This window comes from Schistocerca piceifrons, chromosome 1, assembly GCF_021461385.2.
Source record: "Schistocerca piceifrons isolate TAMUIC-IGC-003096 chromosome 1, iqSchPice1.1, whole genome shotgun sequence".
NCBI lineage: Eukaryota > Metazoa > Arthropoda > Insecta > Orthoptera > Acrididae > Schistocerca > Schistocerca piceifrons.
Window position 1 is genome coordinate 1,017,201,420 of NC_060138.1, and position 18,473 is coordinate 1,017,219,892.

The 18,473-nt window shown below is 42.7% G+C and overlaps 1 protein-coding gene across 2 annotated transcripts in view; it reads left to right on the top strand.

Annotated features, from left to right (window-relative positions):
- Positions 1–807: 807 nt before the first annotated feature.
- LOC124709119 overlaps positions 808–18,473 on the top strand; it is a 221,737-nt gene continuing 204,071 nt past the window's right edge. Inside the window, exon 1 of one of the 2 annotated variants that reach the window (XM_047240817.1) lies at positions 808–946. The gene's annotated coding sequence lies outside the window, so the exon portion shown is untranslated. The remainder of the gene's footprint in view (positions 947–18,473) is intronic. The other variant, XM_047240825.1, reaches the window with a different exon arrangement.

Here is an 18,473-nt window from a genome sequence, read left to right on the forward strand (position 1 = left end):
GGGCCAAACAATGACGAGGATTCCACGAAGAAAAGGAAAATGTTTGGTGTCGATCATCATAGGCCTTTTGTCAAGAAAAGCTTACAGGAGGAATAACGGGCCGACTTTCCTACATCGCGGAGACTGAGTCCTTGGAAGAAATTGGTGACCTTAAGGAACTATATGCTAATCATAAGCGATTTTATATTTTGGTTCCTAATCCAAGAGAGTGAACGTGTGCAAGAGCATCATTTAAGTTAGCTACCCGTGAACTAACACACCGACATTAGGCTTTGACAGTTTTACGTTGTGCACTTATATTTTGTTACTTTTAAGACACAGAAGCCAAAATTACTGTACTGTTGGTTGGTTTTAATACTAGCAAACAAGTTCAGGTGATTGCAACTCACATTCACCATTTCGTGTAGTCTTGGAAACTTTATATAAAAAATCCAGGAATATAACTAATTTTATCGTATCAGGTTTACATCATCTACCTATCAAGGAACAACTGTAATTAAATTTTCATTGTTGTTTCCTCGGAAGTATATTCAGACGCGATTTTCAGTTGCTTCTGTTCGAACAGCTGTACTGAAACTGTTGCCATTACTTAGTTGTCAGCTTATTTTAGGTTCTACCACCGGGGCAAGATTTGAGACCCATTACAAGGACTTTTTCTTGGTAGTGGCGAAAATCCCGTCGCACCCAGCTTACGACGGAGATTGATTTTTGTTTAGTTTTGCGGCGGACCGCCAGAGGGCAGCTGCTCTGCCAGGAAGGGTAGGCAAAAGGCACGGCAAGCGGGTTGACAGAGCCATCTCACCACAGTTAGCTAAACCGTGTTTGAGAACATCAATGGCAGTGCACCTTACGAACTATTCGCGCATTGGCGAACAGCGCTCGAAGAGATGTGCGTCCTCTGTGTGAGAGGATAACTTAGATGCGTTGCAGAATCACTGTAGAATCGGTAAGTTATGAAATGTCGCCTGTTGCGTTTCTTTATGAATAGCGCATTGGCGAAAAAAAAATGCCGGCCCGATTGCATTTTCGTCACTGTTTCCATGAGCGGTTTTTTGGCGTGTTTTTGATATACGACTGCGAGTAACAATTTGTCTCTTTAAACAGCCGTGACGTACTTGGTGTTGAGATACTGTTTGCTGAAATTTTGTTAGATTTCACGAAAGACATTTGAATTTCGAGTAAATAGTAATTCACATTTGCGCACTTGTCATCGGTTCCCCCAGCTATGGGATGGGCAAAACTTTATATTAGTATGTGGCAATATATTTTATATTATAGCTCCACTCGTATAAAGGTAAACTCAACTGGCCAGAAAAACGACGCCAGACTTGGTATATGAAAACAGATGATTGTAAGAGCTGCATTGTTGCGCTGCCTTTTGGAAATCATGACAGTGAAGCCTAAAATACAGTTCACACTGAGCGTACTATCGGATCTAGAGGTAAAAGCACATTTCTCGTCATAAATTAAATAAAATTTATCTGTGTAGTGTGGTGATACAGCAAAAAAGAAATTGTTGACTTATGTGAAAGGATCAACTTTCGACTTTTAAATTTATATACCACAAATATAAATGTGTGAAAAACAGTCGATATATAAAGCGAAGGTTCTTTAAGACGGATATCTCATTGTCTTTCGTACCCTGTCACTCCATGTATTTTGCAGAGGTGAGGTGAAATTTATGTTAAACGACTATAACGAAGTTCTATGTTGTAACAAGAAGGAAACAACGGTAGTTCAAATGTTACAGTGAGAAGGACGGGCTTAAATACGATTAATTGTTCTTTTATGAAATTACCAATGTTGCATTATTGTAGACTGGCTTCTGACTAGTAACAGTAAATAAAAATGTAATTTTGTGCAACTGCCCAAATATAAATGTTTCGAGCTTGCTATATTTAAATATGTAGTTAACGTCTACAATGTAAAACATGTTCAAATGGGTGTGAAATCTTGTGGGACTTAACTGCTACGGTCATCAGTCCCTAAGCTTACAAACTACTTAACCTAAATTATCCTAAGGACAAACACACACACCCATGACCGAGGGAGGACTCGAACCTCCGCCGGGACCAGCCGCACAGTCCATGACTGCCACGCCTGAGACCGCTCGGCTAATCCCGCGCGGCTCTACAATGTAGGTGCTTGAGTTTTTGAGATAAGAAACCGCACATTATGTCCTCTTATATTACGTCGAAATCAAATACCCTTGACTGTTAGAATTATTTGTTTGGTTCCTCTGGCATGAGAGGGACGTTTGTCGATATTCAGAGGCCGCTTACATTGTTTCTGATAGAAATTTGTTATGTATGAAGTTGCTGCGTATAGTTACGGTGCAATCCCTTGTACCTTTTTCATCGATGTATACTTTGTCATTGACGAGTACGGAAGCATCCGTTCATTGTGTTGTCTCTCGCTAGTTAGCACGAGTTGAACGAACAATTAATGCCTCCCGCGTGAACCGATGCTATAAACAGAATACGAACGCGGCAAATGACTTGTAACGCCACTGAAAAAAATGAGACATCTTCAGCGGTTATACGTTATTTAGCATTAACTGTTTCATTTTAACTCACTTGGTTTCTATAGGCAAAAAATAGCTGGTAGTAACGAGGAGGATTACACTGACGAAAACAGAATGTGTTAGTTTTGGTATTCCTAATTACGTTATATTGTGTTGCTGCGGAGGAGACAGATTTGTCCACACGATATTTCTAGAGACACTTAGAAATAAACACCTATGGTTCACTGGTTTTAGACAAACACGCTTTATTTATCGTGCATGGGATGTAATTATGGCTGATTGCTGCAGTGTTTCCAGAGCGAGAAATTTAAAAAGTGAAGCACAAGATTGGGGAAGCGAAGACGCAGTTTTGCAGGTTTTTTAGTGGCTGCTGGAAACAGCATTGGGGGGAAGCTGGGTGGATAATTATCGAGCCAGGTTTCAACAGAAATAAAGAGTAAACTGTTACTAGACACACAAATCATGTAAGATTGCACATTCCATAATATTTGGCACGCGCGATGATTTTCTAAAGAAGCAAAGATGTGAAAGTATTGTTAAGGATGATCTTTTCTCAAGAAACCAGTAGCCATTGCTTGTTCGTCTGCCGTGTTGCCCCATGCTACTCCGGCTATCCGAGTGGTTTCGTCACACGTGTGTAACGTGCAGGTGATTAAAGCGTTCCCAATCGCGCAATCGTTTCAAGACTTGCTTCTGTATTGCCAAACAGTAAATTACGTAACAGCCGAAATGGTCGACAGCTACAGCTACATCGGTCCATTCTCTTTTCGGAAGTTGTAAAGTTATGGCGCATCAGGGCAACGTGTTCTGTGAGACAGTTATAATAACTCTGAGAAAATGTGAAGTCGTCGCTATGCAACATAAACGTGCAATTGCGGTATACGGCAAACGAAGACGTAAAGCAACCTCGTACACAATGCAGCAATGTAGATTTTGACCGAAGTAAGATGGGAGCGGGCACCAAATATTGTATAAAAACATATTCACTTATTTCCTTTGGGTATTTTTTTTTCGTGTTTTATGTCTCTTCAGTAGAAGCGCAACACTCAGATGAGCCCAAGCTTTGGATGTGGCTGCTGCTTCATTAAAAGATTGAAAGTTAAGAGCTCAAAATCTCGTCGCGATCACTAGAGACGTAGCGCTAGCTAAAGTGAGCAAGGATAAGGAGAAAGAAGCTGCTACGCCCTGTTTAATGAATCATTTCGGCATTTGCGTTAAATTATTTAGAGAATCGTGGAAAACCTAAATTACGGTTACCGGACAAGAACTTCAGTCTTTATCTCGCTCTGTGCTTTGTTAAAGAAAGTACTCCAGCATTCGTCTATAGTCATGCTACTGACTTCTACCATCTTAATAAGAGTCTGAAGGTATACTGAAGTAATGCTTGGTCCCCATGTTACTCACTGTATATTCTCTTAAGGGCCTATTGATCCCAGAAAGAGTAAGTAGGCTTGTTTCTAAACTCAGCCCAAGTTATAGGACTGTCTCCCAGCCTTGATACTGTATTTACGGTTCATAGGGCTTGCCCCCATCTCCCCCCTCAGTTACACGGCTCGCAGACATCTGAACACTTTCGCACTATTCCATGGATTACACTAGTCGCAGACAGTTGGAGGTACACTAATTCCTACTTACCCGGGGGGGGGGGGGGGGGGGGGTGGCGGTAGGAAGGACATTCGGCCACCCTTTCAACTAACATTGTCATATCCGATTAACCATGCCGACCCTGCGTATCCGCGGGGAAAACGGTACAAGCAAAAGAAAGAACAAAAAAGAAGAAAAGTTATAGTATTCTCACATCTCAGCTGAACACGGGTTCTCCGGGACCTTGCGTGGTAGGTGCGTCGCTGTTCCTACGAGTCTGTTACCGAGGTTGGAGGTAAACATTGCTATATATATTGGGGTTCGAACTCCCACTGCAGATAAGTGCATTTGCGGCTGTGAACTGAGGTAGTAGGTACATTCTGAATAGGGGGTTGACTGCTGTTCAGGACGACAAGAATCTGAATCTCCGCTCTTGCATTCGAAGTTATTTTTTCTGTTTTTTCTCTCAAACATTTCAGGCAGGTACTGGGATGGTCCCTTTAGAAAAACCATGGAGAATTCGTCTCCCGTTCTTCTCCAGTTAGGATAGTGCTCCACTTGTAATACCCTCCATTTTTATACGAGATGCTACTTTTACCCTCCTTTCTAGATGTGGTTGTTTGAATCTTGACTGAACATACTTTTAGACAAAATCTTATTCGTTGCTGATGAGATTGCTATTTATAAAACGAAAATGTACCTTATGAATTAATCATCGAATGAACTATGTCACGCTGTGTATTTCCACATTAGAGAGAAAAACAACTTGCAAAGAGATCGACCCACCTAGGAATAATACCATCATCAGTGAAAAATTAATAGAACAAACTTCACATTTCACGTACCTGGACTGTGAAATATTTTAATAAAAATTAGAACATTAGGAATTACTATCCATTTTTTAACCTGTGTAGCAAGAGAGAAACTGATTTTTTAAAAAGAAATACGTATGGCGTTCTTCAACTGTATTTTGTCCAAAAGCTTAATAAGAGTAGCAAAAACAGGCGTAAATGAATTATGTTAAGGTAAGTTCACGACGAACAAGTAGGTGTCAGATCTGAAAAGGGCGTATTGACGGAACGGAGTATCTGCCGTTGTCCTGTATGTAGAGCAGGGGTGCCCAAACTTTTAGTTTACTTGGCCCACATTGGAAAAAGACGAGGAGTTTTGGACATCTCATGATATACTTAACACTAAAAATAACTGCCGAGGAAAGAAGAAACAAAACAGGATGGACCAACGAGAGAATAACATCAAGGGGCGGGGGTTTCAGACCGAAAATATTTAACTTTATTCAACATAAACGGAATCGACCAGCAGATTGGACATCCCTCATGTAGGGATTTTGAAGATTTCAGGGGAAGAGGAGTGTCAGTTTTCTGATAAACGAGATAATGGGTTGCATTTGACATGTTCATTTGTATTGTTAATTCTGCACTTCAGTATCTCTGTGTCAGTTCAACATCAGTATTCAGCAATACCTCCCCTCAATCTGTTGCAATAGGGACACAGTACGAGAGCATTTAAAAAAGGGCGGGGAAGGAAAGTGTCTGTGACTTTGCTGACGGGACCAACTGAGCATACATCTCAAACCACGTGAAGTCAGAATCAGGATTATTTCACTTGCTGCTGTCACTGTAGCGCCGATTTCAGATCTTCTGCATGAAATTCTGCGATTCACGTCCATCACCATTACAAGGACAATATTGTTTTTCTATATTTGACGGGACTGGTACAAAATTAAAGTATCATTGAACTTACGATCTCAGGTGAACGAATTTATAGTTCAGAAGCCAGTGTTGCGTCGAGATATCTGACTTCATCCCTTCATTGCCCGCACAATCGACCTCTTATCTTACTGTTGAGTAAAAAGCAATTGTTTTACTGCCAGGACATTCTTTGATGTATTATGTATGCTGCTATCAAAACATGACTGCTCCGTAAGTTTTTCAAAGTGGAAAATATCTTTTTTTTTTCAGTTCAAATAACTGCTAGGATGAAATTCACGATCGATCAGATTATGATTTTAAAGGCAGTTAGCTGTTTGGTTATTAGTCTCTCTATCGTTGGACGATCTGTCTGGAAATAATATCTTAATAAGAAAAGGGTGGCGTTTTCTGTCATATCATTCAACTCTTGCCTTTGTCCCAATGAACATCTTAAAAGTTAAAACTTGTCTTGTTATCTAATAGGCGTCAGTCAAAAGAATGGAGGAAGGCAGGCTGACAGTGTGGGGATAGATCCATCCTGAGCTTGTTTTAGACGCTAGAGGATGTAAATGTATGCTTCTCATTCTCATAACGCAAGAACTAGGGTTCTGCTTCTAACGACAATGATTTAAGCGAAAATTCATTTGCTGAACTGAGGTCAAAAGTTGAAGTTCATAGTAACGATATTGTTCCGAAGTAAACAAAAATTACTAAGACCCAACGGGACTTCACTGATGCTGCTACAAGCGTCGTTTACTCGTCTCATACTGAGCTAGTTAAGAGTTACCATAGATAGTTAATTTATGATATTTATTAGCATCTCACATTGTTTCAGACTAATTTATAAAGTCCTTGTAGCAACCTTTTACACAACATAAAATACAACTTGGAGGAACACTCACTACAAATAGGATTCTAACCAGTAAACCCCGATTCTTTAAAGAGTCGAAATGCCACGTATAAAACAACTTCAAACGTCTGATTACAAATGAGTTACTGTATTAAATATTTACATTTAAGCATATAAGCGAGAAAAAGTTTTGCCGGCCGCGGTGGTCTAGCGGTTCTGGCGCTGCAGTCCGGAACCGCGGGACTGCTACGGTCACAGGTTCGAATCCTGCCTCGGGCATGGGTGTGTGTGATGTCCTTAGGTTAGTTAGGTTTAAGTAGTTCTAAGTTCTAGGGGACTTATGACCTAAGATGTTGAGTCCCGTAGTGCTCAGAAACATTTTTGAGAAAAAGTTTAGGAAAGGTTTGAAACTATGTTTAAAGTGCTCTCATTATGAAAAGCAGGATAATTTGCTCTCCATTTTAAGCTAAAGTCTTCTAGGCAGCTCAGTGTTGCCGATGTCATATCACTGAACTACGTGTCGTACAGTGATATAATTTTGCAGGTACTTTCAGTGGTGTATAAGGATACTGTCTGCAAACTGTGCTGCGAATAGAAGTAGTCAAGAAGTGATAAATTAAAACGCCGTGCCTAATTCTGAAGTTTGACTACACGAGAAGCGACAATGACTAAGCGATAATTTTTTTTCTTTCGTTGTTTTGTGGGGGTGCCAGCGAGAAGAAGTTACACGAAGGTTTGAAATTATGTGTAAACTTTGCTGGAAGTATTTACAGGGTGTTTCAAAAATGACCGGTATATTTGAAACGGCAATAAAAACTAAATGAGCAGCGTTAGAAATACACCGTTTGTTGCAATATGCTTGGGACAACAGCACATTTTCAGGCAGACAAACTTTCGAAATTACAGTAGTTACAATTTTCAACAATAGATGGCGCTGCGGTCTGGGAAGCTCTATAGTACGATATTTTCCACATATCCACCATGCGTAGCAATAATATGGCGTAGTGTCTGAAAGAAATTACCCGAAACCTTTGACAACGTGTCTGGCGGAATGGCTTCACATGCAGATGAGATGTACTGCTTCAGCTGTTCAATTGTTTCTGGATTCTGGCGGTACACCTGGTCTTTCAAGTGCCCCCACAGAAAGAAGTCACAGGGGTTCATGTCTGGCGAATGGGGAGGCCAATCCACGCCGCCTCCTGTATGTTTCGGATAGCCCAAAGCAATCACACGATCATCGAAATATTCATTCAGGAAATTAAAGACGTCGGCCGTGCGATGTGGCCGGGCACCATCTTGCATAAACCACGAGGTGTTCGCAGTGTCGTCTAAGGCAGTTTGTACCGCCACAAATTCACGAAGAATGTCGAGATAGCGTGATGCAGTAATCGTTTCGGATCTGAAAAATGAGGCATGATTCCTTTGGAAGAAATGGCGGCCCAGACCAGTACTTTTTGAGGATGCAGGGACGATGGGACTGCAACATGGGGCTTTTCGGTTCCCCATATGCGCCAGTTCTGTTTACTGACGAAGCCGTCCAGGTAAAAATAAGCTTCGTCAGTAAACCAAATGCTACCCACATGCATATCGCCGTCATCAATCCTGTGCACTATATCGTTAGCGAATGTCTCTCGTGCAGCAATGGTAGCGGCGCTGAGGGGTTGCCGCGTTTGAATTTTGTATGGATAGAGGTGTAAACTCTGGCGCATGAGACGATACGTGGACGTTGGCGTCATTTGGACCGCAGCTGCAACACGGCGAACGGAAACCCGAGGCCGCTGTTGGATCACCTGCTGCATTAGCTGCACGTTGCCCTCTGTGGTTGCCGTACGCGGTCGCCCTACTTTTCCAGCACGTTCATCCGTCACGTTCCCAGTCCGTTGAAATTTTTCAAACAGATCCTTTATTGTATCGCTTTTCGGTCCTTTGGTTACATTAAACCTCCGTTGAAAACTTCGTCTTGTTGCAACAACACTGTGTTCTAGGCGGTGGAATTCCAACACCAGAAAAATCCTCTGTTCTAAGGAATAAACCATGTTGTCTACAGCACACTTGCACGTTGTGAACAGCACACGCTTACAGCAGAAAGACGACGTACAGAATAGCGCACCCACAGACTGCATTGTCTTCTATATCTTTCACATCACTTGCAGCGCCATCTGTTGTTGAAAATTGTAACTACTGTAATTTCGAAAGTTTGTGCGCCTGAAAATGTACTATTGTCCCAAGATATTGCAACAAACGGTGTATTTCTATCGCTGCTCGTTTAGTTTTTATTGCCGTTTCAAATATACCGGTCATTTTTGAAACACCCTGTATGTGTTCTCTTTCTCAAATATTGGACGAATGAAGTCCGTGTATTTGCTTACGCTGCTGCAAGACAAACACAGTTTCTGACTGTGTAACTTGTTTTATTGTGTTACACTTTTAACAAGAGATTATACCTCTTAATGAGTAGATTATGACAGCATTTTAAACTTTTATATTCGGTCAATAATTACGCGAAATATTGAAAATCGAATTTTTATGCCCCTACGCTGTAACTGGTACCGAGTTCCGGGATAGCATTTTACTAATGATTACACACTGAAGCGCATGCATGTTCAAATAGAGAGGTATGTAAACAGGCAAAATACGGCGCTGCGGTCGGGAACGCCTATTTAATAAGACAAGTGTCTGGCGCAGTTGTTAGATCGGTTACTGCTGCTACTATCATCGATGTGGGCTTTCTGATCCGAAGACCCATTCGTGTATCCTTCATGACTGCCCGACACAAAGCTTTACGCCTCGCCTCGGCCCGTCAACACCGACATTGGACTGTTGATGATTGGAAACATTGTCCCTGGTCGGACGAGTCTCGTTTCAAATTGTATCGAGCGGATGGACGTGTACGGGTATGGAGACAACCTCGTGAATCCATGGACCCTGCATGTCAGCAGGGGACTGTTCAAGCTGGTGGAAGCCCTGTTATGGTGTGGGGCGTGTGCAGTTGGGGTGTTATGCGACCCCTGATACGTCTAGATATTACTCTGACAGGTGACACGTACGTAAGCATCCTGTTTGATCACCTGCATCCATTCATGTCCATTGTTCATTTCGACGGACTTGGACAGTTCCAGCAGGACAGTGCGACACTCCACACTTCCAGAATTGCTACAGAGTGGCTCCAGGAACACACTTCTGAGTTTAAACACTTCCGCTGGCCACCAGACTCCCCAGACATGAACATTATTGAGCATATCTGGGATGCCTTGCAACATGCTGTTGAGAAGATATCTCCACCCCCTTGTATTCTTACGGATTTATGGACAGCCCTGCAGGATTCATGGTGTCAATTTCTTTCAGTACTGCCACGTCGTGTTGCGGCACTTCTTCGTGCTCGCGGGGGTCCTCATGATATTAGGCAGGTGTATCAGTTTCTTTGGCTCTTAATTGTATAAGACTAGCTACCCCGGAAATGCTTCACAATTGTTAAATATGTATGAGAATTGGATATACGCCCTAATAATCTCCCTTCTCTTCCTCTGTCTATTCTTCTCTCCCCACCCTTCACTGTCCATCTGCTCCTCCCCCTCGCTCTGATCTTATTTATTGTTATTGCAGACGGACCCTTGATTGAGAATAGAAATTGAAATCAGTGGGTAAATCTACTGGAATTATTAGTACACGTGGTATGAGACAGAACTTTCTAGCTGCTGGATCTGTGAGGATAGTAGCTTTAATGACAGTATTTCGCATGGTTTTAATCTACGAAGAGACAGAATTATAAAGTAAGTCATAAACACAGATTTTCGGTTTTCAGTTAAAAATGACTGCGAAAAGGAGAACAACACCGCAAATTTTCACAACACAGCTAAACATGTTCGTTCTCGCTGCCCGTTTAACAGAAAGTGTTTATTGTATAATCCTTATTCCAAACGCGGTCTACGCATTTCGTCAGTCTCATCATGTAGATGGCTTGCGATGCACATGCCCCGACCGATATTTCGACGTCTAACCAGTGGCATTTTTTTTTTTTTCAAATAAATAAGTAAAACACGAAATGAAATCAACTGAATGAGACTTCCTGGAAGATTAAAAACTGTGCGCCGGACCGAGACTCGAACTCGGAACCTTTGCCTTTCGCGGGCAAATGCTCTACCATCTCTTTTTTTATCGCGCTTTGTTCATTATTGGTCATTGTATTTATTCGGGGCGGACGCCTAATGACGCTTGTTCAAGCTCGTCGTTGATCCATTAACTCAGTTCTTTTATTACGGAGGGCAGCTAACCCTCTGGCCAAACACGCTGAGCTACAGTGCCGGCAAATGTGTGGTGAACTGGGATTCGAACCCGGGATCGCCTACTTACCAGACAATCGCATTAACCACTGCTCCATCTGGGACACACCATCTGAGCTATCCAAGCACGACTCACGCCCCCTCCTCACAGCTTTACTTCCGCCAGTACCTCGTCTCCTACCTTCTAAACTTCACAGAAGGTCTGCGAAACTTGCAGCTAGCACTCTTGGAAGGAAGGATATTGCGGAGAGATGGCTTTGCAACATCCTGGAGAATGTTTCCAGAATGAAATTTTTGGAAATTTGTGTTAAGGTCTTATGGGACCAAACTGCAGAGGTCATCGTGCCCTAAGCCTACACTACTTAACTTCAACTAACTTACGCTATGGACAACACACGCACCCATGCCCGAGGGAGGACTCGAACCTCCGACGGGGGGAGCCGCACGGACCGTGACAAGGCGCCCTAAGACCGCGCGGCTATCCCGCGCGGCTGAAATCTTCACTCTGCAGCGGAGTGTGCGCTGATATGAGACGAGATACTGTCGGAAGTAAAGCTGTGGGGAGGGGGTGTGAGTCGTGCTTGGGTAGCTCAGATGGTAGAGCACTTGTCTCGGTCCGGCTCACAATTTTAATCTGCCACGAAGTTTAATATCAGCGCACACTCCGCTGCAGAGCGAAAATTTCATTCTGGAAACATCCCCCAGGCTGTGGCAATGCCATGTCTCCGCAATATCCTTTCTTCCAGGAGTGCTAGTTCTGCAAGTTTCGCAGGAGAGCGTCTGTGAAGTTTGCGAGATAGGAGACGAGGTACTGGCGGAAGTAAGCTGTGAGGACGGGGCGTGAGCCGTGCTTGTGTAGCTCAGCGTGTTCGGTCAGAGGAGTAGCGGCTGTCTGAAAAAAAAAAAACAACCCTAGAGTTCATGAATGAACGATGAACTCGAACAAGAATCATGGAACGTCCGACACGAACAAATACAACGAACACCAACGCACAAAATGAGATAAAAAAATCAAAAGAAGGTGGTAGAGCCCTTCTCCTCGAAAGGAAAAGGTCCCGAGTTCGAGTCTCGGTCTGGCACACAGTTTTAATCTGCCAGGAAGTTTCATATCAGCGCACACTCCGCTGCAGAGTGAAAATTTCATTCTGGAAATCAACTGAATGTTTGCAACACACCAAATTACCACCAACCGACATCGATTCAGTAATCACAACACACAAAAGGGACGATCACCACTGATAACACACTGAAATATACCTTTCAGTTATATTCTTTTTCGCAAAATATTAAGTTCATTGCGAATTTGTTGTTTTTGTTTTGAAAACATGCGACAGCAGTTCTGTCAAAGTGAACGTCATTTTTTTTTTTTTTTTTATGAAGGCATATGACAGCAGAACTATCAAACCGACCATCACATTTCTTTCATCGAGATCTTCATACAAAAATGCCATCCAGATTTCCGACTTTTGCAGTGGATTTTCTAAAAATTTTCTTTGGTACAAACCTTGTCCTGACAATTACGAACACAACCAGAAAAAAATGAACCAAATCGGTCGAGCCTTTCTCAAGTGACGATCTTTCATACATGCGGCAGTTGATTTTAATTTATATAGCTAGATGTTGCGTCTGTTACTACAGATGAAACTCTCTCGCTTAGCGTATGTTCGATTTTTTTATTTTTTATTTTCTTTTTTCTTTTGTTATTCTGATCGCTCACCCAAGTTCTAAGAATATTAGGTTAAATTTTGTCTGCTCTGGATGCCGAGATCACTACAAACGAAGCGCACAGTTTTGCAAGCGAACCAGGCGATATCTGCCATACTGACTGAAGCAGTCCGGCATTCGTCAGAAACCCTCGGAAAAGTTAAACGTTTGCGATTGTACGGAGATTTGAGCACCACTTCTCTCGACTAAGACTCCAGTGTCGTAACTATTGCGTCACTTGGATCGCCCTCAGTCTCATAATGACAGTTAGCAGTATGAATGCAGCTAATTAGTTGAATTATGGCCAATTAATTCTCTCCTTCGCGACCGTCCAATGAACTGTTATCGACCGATGAATGAAAGCCTTTCGCACTGCTGGTCACCGTTGGCATCGCAACGACAGGTAGTATAAATACGACGCTTTGACTTCATAATCTGGAAAATTATTGCGTGGATAAAACATCAGTTCTCGAACGTCCAAATAAAACGTCATGCTTTCGATCAATGAGATATGAGCGCTGCCTCTACGTTATATGTTAATCGACAGTGTTTTTATATAGCTCCATCTCATGTAACAGAACAAAACTGGTTAATGTATCTGACTTCGTGGTCTGTCTTGGTTAGTGAAAAAGCAATACAGCTAACTTATCTACGGGAATTCACGTCGGTTTGAGCAGGAGTACACACTGAGGTGACAGAGGACTTCCAACGACTTATTGAGTCCTTGCCACGTCGAGTCGGTGCACAATACCCGGCAAATAGAGGTCCGACACGATATTGGGAGGTATCCTATAACTTTTATAGGATACCCCCTAATATTGTGTCAGACCTCTTTTTGCTAGGTATTGTGCACCGCCTCGATGTTGCATGTACTCAATAAGTCGTTGGAAGTCTCTTGCAAAAATATTGAGACATGCTGCCTCTATAGCCGTCCATAATCTCGAAAGTGTTTGCGGTACAGGATGTTGTGCACAAATTGACCTCTCGTTTATGTCACATGAATGTTCGGTGGGATTCATGTCAGACGGTGTGGGTGGCCGAATCGTTCGCTCGAACTATCGCTTATGTTCTTCAAACCAATAGCGAACAATTGTGGCCCGATGACATGATATAGTTATTTGGGAACAGCAAGTCCGTGAATTGCTGCAAGTGGCCTCCAGGAAGCCGAACATAACCATTTCGGTTCAGTTGGACCAGAGGACCCAGTCCATTCCATGTAAACACATCCCACGCCATTGTGGCGCCACCACCAGTTTTTACAGTGCCTTGTTTACAACTTGGCTGGATGGCTTCGTGGGCTCTCCGCCACCGGTACTCCAATGATCAGTATCCATTGTTTCCGAACAGCGTCCGTAAATGTGCAAGTTCCTTAGACAAATTCTCTGCATCCGACGCCATATGTGCCCTGTGCATAAGGGTTTTAAGTAAACTCATGGTTTGGGATGGGTGATGGCAACTTGGAGAATGTAGGTACAAATCAGTGTCAATGGGCTTACGATAAACATAGTGTCCCATCGAGCAGTCACTCACTCTTCCGTTTAACCAAAACATCCAGGAATGGAACGCAACCATCTTTCTCTAGCTCCATAGTAAATCGAATATTCTCAAGGATGGAGTTAAGATGATGAAAAAACTCCATTAACTTATCTTCTCCGTGGAGCCACACTATGAAAGTATCAATGGATACTCGACCCGGCAAATTAACAGGACCTTCTCAACTAGAGCCAGGAAGTGGATAAAGAGGAGAACGCGCCAGCCAGGTCCCTTGGTTTTCTTCCATTCGTTGGAAGTATCTCCTTCAAAATAGCGAGGATTCTTAATAATTTACATGTGAAAGTGGTTTTTCGTTCACCTTCTATGACTTCGGATTTTCTGCGATTGGTGAAAGATGATTTAACACTGCGGAAGGCGGGGATTTACAAAATACTGTGTCAATGTGGCATGACCTATATTGGAGAGACAACGCGTACAGTGGAAGAGCGTTGTATGGAACATCAGCGTTGCACTCGCCTACTGCAACCCATTAAGTCTGCAGTTGCGGAACATTGTATTTCCAACGGATATTCAATGGAGTACGACAAAACTTCGATTTTGGCCACAGCAACAACTTTTTGGGAGTCCATCAAAGAGCCGGCCGCTGGTGGCCGAGCGGTTCTGGCGCTACAGTCTGGAACCGCGCGACCGCTACGGTCGCAGGTTCGAATCCTGCCTCGGGCATGGATGTGTGTGTTGTCCTTAGGTTAGTTAGGTTTAAGTAGTTCTAAGTTCTAGGGGACTTATGACCTCAGCAGTTGAGTCCCATAGTGCTCAGAGCCATTTTTTTTTTTTTTTTCCATCAAAGAATCCGTTGAAATACGCATCGTGGGAAACCTAATGAACCGTGACAGTGGTTACCAATTGAATAACGCGTGTAATCCCGTCATCTCCGAAATTTGCTCGAGTCTAAGACGCCAGAAGACTTCGATAGCTGCGACCAGCGACAATACCGACGGTAGCTGAGTCTTGCAGGTCCACCAGCGAGGGCTCTGTCGCTGGGCGGTGCGGTCTTTCTGTCTCCGCGACTGCAACGCATGCGCGACAGTACCATCAGCGCACTGTATAAGACGAAGCGAACGTCTTCGTTAGTCCTTGTTCAGCTCACCTGAAGGTGGCTGGCAGTTGTCCAGCCGAAATATCGTGCAACGAAGTTTACGACGACCGGCTGCAAGCCTGAAATCTTTTTGAACAACTACTTTTATTTGCTTCATGCAGTTTCAGCAAATAGTGTCTCAGATGATAGCATTGTCCTACAGCTGTATCAATTTTATTTATTGATTTATGCCGTCTTTTATATCTTTTTCAATTTGCAAAGGTTTGTCAGAACATTGTATTCTCCACATTTACATAGCAAATGAACACAGCATCAGTACCTCACCTTGTCATCCTTGCGTGGTTATTTAATGAACAGTTTACTATGTTGCTTGTAGCTTTATTTAAATGTGATTGCAAATGCTATTAAAAAGCTGACTGATTTAAGAGTGGTCAGTGTCTTGTGTTAGCAGACACCAGAGTTGAAAAGAGAATCAAAAGACTCTTCTCTGGAGAAGACTAACCTAAGGACATCACACACATCCATGCCCGAGGCAGGATTCGAACCTGCGACCGTAGCGATCGCGCGGTTCCAGACTGAAGCGTCTAGAACCGCTCGGCCACACCGGCCGGCGACATTTCTTTATTTAAATATTATTTTAATGTATTAGTTTAGTCTGGAGAGCGGTCTATTTGAATCAAATCATGTCTGTAGAGTTTAAGAACGATGTATTTTCGTTGGGATGGCTTTCAGTCAATGAAAAAAAAAATGGAAATGAGCGTTTGGCATCATTGGACGGGAGGCCCCTTACGGGGCAGGTCCGGCCGCCTTGGTGCAGCTGTTATTACATTCGACGCCACATAGGGCGACCTGCGCGCCTATGGGTATGAAATGATGATGAAGACAACACAACACCCAGTCCCTGAGCGGAGAAAATCCCAGACCCAGCCTGAAATCGAACCCGGGCCCGTAGGACGGCAATCCGTCACGCTGACCACTTTTTTTTTCGTTGATCTTATTTTGTTTTATATTGTTCGTTGAATTTGTTCGTGGCGGATGTCCGATGACACTCGTTCATGTTGTTCATTGATCCGTTCACTCAGTTTTTTTATTACTGAGGGTAGCTAAACCCTCTGACCAAACACGCTGAGCTACCGTGCCGGATACCACTCAGCTATCGGGGCGGATTTCAGTCAATGGAAAAGTAGACAGTAGCTGAACACTACCCAATCAGGTGGAGACTGGGACTTTTCGAGTGAAGAGCACAAGGGAGCGATTCTGGAGACCTGATGTTGAGTTCTTGAAGAAGGCAGACCTGCCTGCAGTAACATGCGTGATTCGGTATTTTTATTCTGGGCGGTGAATCGCTGCTACTATACTTTAATTTCTCTGGGGACGTTATATTTCGAGAGATCTGAAGGTTCTACAGTGCAGGACTCTTAATTTATTCTGCTTGATTTACGGAACTGAGGATAGACAGAGTATGAGTTACTGTTCTTCGTATCATGTGTACTAATTTGCGAATCATCATGTTGGACTCTGAACTATTTTGAGGTGGTGAATCTCTGGTATATTGTGATCACGAAATGGATATAGTTTTCGCGAGTCTGATGACTGTTTAGTTTGGAGATCTTGCTACCATTCTCACAACGCCCTCAACGTAATTTTATTACATTTGATAACGATATTTTTCTTTGTATTTTAATTGAATGTCGTAGGACCACTTCCCATTTGTTTGAGATGTATTTTCGTGAATAAATATTATTCAACATAATTCTCTGTGCACTACCTCAATTGCAGATGTTAGAATAGGACCCTTGTTATTTATCACAGGGTGTATACGCCCTGGGTCAAGCGGGAAATCGGATAAAAATTAGGGAATTTTTCATTATTTTAGTTGTCAGTTAAACGTCTGTAATTTTGACTGTTAAGAACTGAAACTCTAACAAAAAATTCGACTTTAGCCCGCTACTGCAGAATAATACTGCAGCAATAAAACATAAAAGAGATAATACAGGGTGATTCAAAAAGAATACCACAACTTTAGGAATTTAAAACTCTGCAACGACAAAAGGCAGAGCTAAGCACTATCTGTCGGCGAATTAAGGGAGCTATAAAGTTTCATTTAGTTGTACATTTGTTCGCTTGAGGCGCTGTTGACTAGGCGTCAGCGTCAGTTGATGCTAAGATGGCGACCGTTCAACAGAAAGCTTTTGTGTTATTGAGTACGGCAGAAGTGAATCGACGACAGTTATTCAGCGTGCATTTCGAACGAAGTATGCTGTTAAACCTCCTGATAGGTGGTGTATTAAACGTTGGTATAAACAGTTTACAGAGAATGGGTGTTTGTGCAAAGGGAAAAGTTCTGGTCCCTTTTTCTTCGAAGGTGCTACTGTAACTGGACTACAGTATCTGGAGATGTTAGAGAATTGGCTGTTCCCTCAGCTCGAACAAGAAGCACAACAATTCATATTTCAGCAGGATGGAGCGCCACCACATTGGCACTTATCTGTCCGTAACTACCTGAACGTTAACTACCCGAGGAGATGGATCGGCCGCCAGGCAGCCCGTGACAGAGCACTTCATCACTGGCCTCCAAGAAGCCCTGATCTTACCCCCTGCGATTTTTTCTTATGGCGGTATGTTAAGGATATGGTGTTTCGGCCACCTCTCCCAGCCACCATTGATGATTTGAAACGAGAAATAACAGCAGCTATCCAAACTGTTACGCCTGATATGCTACAGAGAGTGTGGAACGAGTTGGAGTATCGGGTTGATATTGCTCGTGTGTCTGGTGGGGGCCATATTGAACATCTCTGAACTTGTTTTTGAGTAAAAAAAAAACCTTTTTAAATACTCTTTGTAATGATGTATAACAGAAGGTTATATTATGTTTCTTTCATTAAATACACATTTTTAAAGTTGTGGTATTCTTTTTGAATCACCCTGTAACACCAAATTAAAATGTTAGTTGCAAAGAAAATTATCTGTTTACAACAACGGAACACAGTGCACATACAAGCGTCTTCCGATAGCAAAATGTGGCAAAGGATTTAGGACGAAGACTATGCCATACTTTGTAACAACGAACTGCTTTCGGTGAGTGTGACGTAACAACTGTTTACATTTCTAATAGGTCACGGCAAAATATTGCGAATGGTGGGTTCAGAAGCATTACTTTCAAAGTGAATTTCCACTTACGCAAGGCGATTTATGTTACGTGTGAGAATGTGTGATGAATTTATTAAATCAC